The sequence below is a fragment of the Formica exsecta genome, unplaced genomic scaffold (genome assembly GCF_003651465.1).
Source record: "Formica exsecta isolate Colony F162 unplaced genomic scaffold, ASM365146v1 scaffold1176, whole genome shotgun sequence".
NCBI lineage: Eukaryota > Metazoa > Arthropoda > Insecta > Hymenoptera > Formicidae > Formica > Formica exsecta.
In genome coordinates, this window is record NW_021848516.1 from 29678 (window position 1) to 31350 (window position 1673).

Here is a 1673-nt window from a genome sequence, read left to right on the forward strand (position 1 = left end):
ATTATTAGGTGTACAACTTTGCTTCCGCCGTTTTTTTTCCGAAATTCGAGGCTTTATTGTAAAAAACTGGTTATACATTTATGATTCAAAGTATTGTCCATCGCTGGCCACTACTTTCTCCCATCTTTCGGGCAGCGTACTAATCCCGCGTTGAAAAAACTGGTCATCTTTTGAAGCGATCCACGAATCGATCCAATTTCTTACTTCTTCATAAGACCGGAAGTGCTGGTCAACCAGGCCGTGTGCCATTGATCGAAACAAGTGATAGTCAGAAGAAGCAACGTCTACAGAATACGGTGGGGTATGACTTTCCATTTCAAAGTTTCCAAGTATGTCTTGACCACTTTCGCAACATGGGGTCGAGCATTGTCATGCTGCAAAATCACTTTATCGTGTCTCTCGTTGTATTGCGGCCGTTTGTTTTTTAATGCTCGGCTCAAACGCATTAATTGCGTTTGATAACGATCGCCTGTGATTGTTTCAGTCGGTTTTAACAGCTCATAATACACTATGCCGAGCTGGTCCCACCAAATACAGAGCATGACTTTGGAGCCGTGAATATTCGGTTTGGCCGTCGACGTGGAAGCATGGCCGGGATATCCCCATGATTTTCTGCGCTTGGGGTTATCGTAATGAACCCATTTTTCGTCCCCAGTCACAATGCGATGCAGAAATCCCTTCTGTCTTTCCTTTCAAGCAACTGTTCACAAGCAAACAAACGCTGTTCAACATCTCTCGGTTTCAACTCGTACGGCACCCAATTTTCTTGCTTCTGAATCATTCCCATGTCTTTGAGGCGTTTTGAAATTGCTTGTTGAGTCACTCCCAATGATCGTGCCAATTCTTCTTGACTTTGACTCGAGTCTTCATTAAGTAATGCCTCCAATTCTGCATCTTTGAAAACCTTCTCTCTTCCACCGCTATGCCGGTTTTCGACGAGAAAATCACCATTCTTGAAGCGTTGAAACCACTCATGACACGTTCTTTCACTAATAGCGGCTTCACCATAAGTATTTGAGAGCATTCGATGAGCCTCAGCCGCAGATTTCTTCATATTGAAGCAGAAAATTAAAACCTCCCGCAAATGACGAGAATTTGGCTCGTAAACTGACATTTTCAATCGAGAATAACTTTATGATGCAGACACAAATCGACTAATGTTTCTATGGGGTTATGTTGACAGATGCCCAAGTTTATTGCATGACGTCTATGATCTATTTATTTCGACCATTACTTACCGCCGCTAACATCTATAGGAAAACGGCGGAAGCAAAGTTGTACACCTAATATTTATCTATTTTTATTATACACATTCATAACACACTTTCATAATACACATATATAGTTTAATAATTCATGAAACTTAACATAATATCTTATATACAGGGTGTTCCCGGGTTAAATGGCCAAACTTGAAATATGAATTTAGGACCTTAAAACAAGAAAAAATTTTCCTCTGGAAATATGCTCGCAAACGCTTCGTTCAAGAGATATTGACTTCTGAAGTTATGAACTATAGAAACGAATAATTTCGAAATAATCTAGGTTTATTCTATTTATTGCTGTACAATAATCAAAATTTAATAATTAAATGTTTTGTAGCGTTAGCATTTCCGTCACAAAACCCATATAAATATACTATATCGGCATATTTACTAATCGAATACGTATGA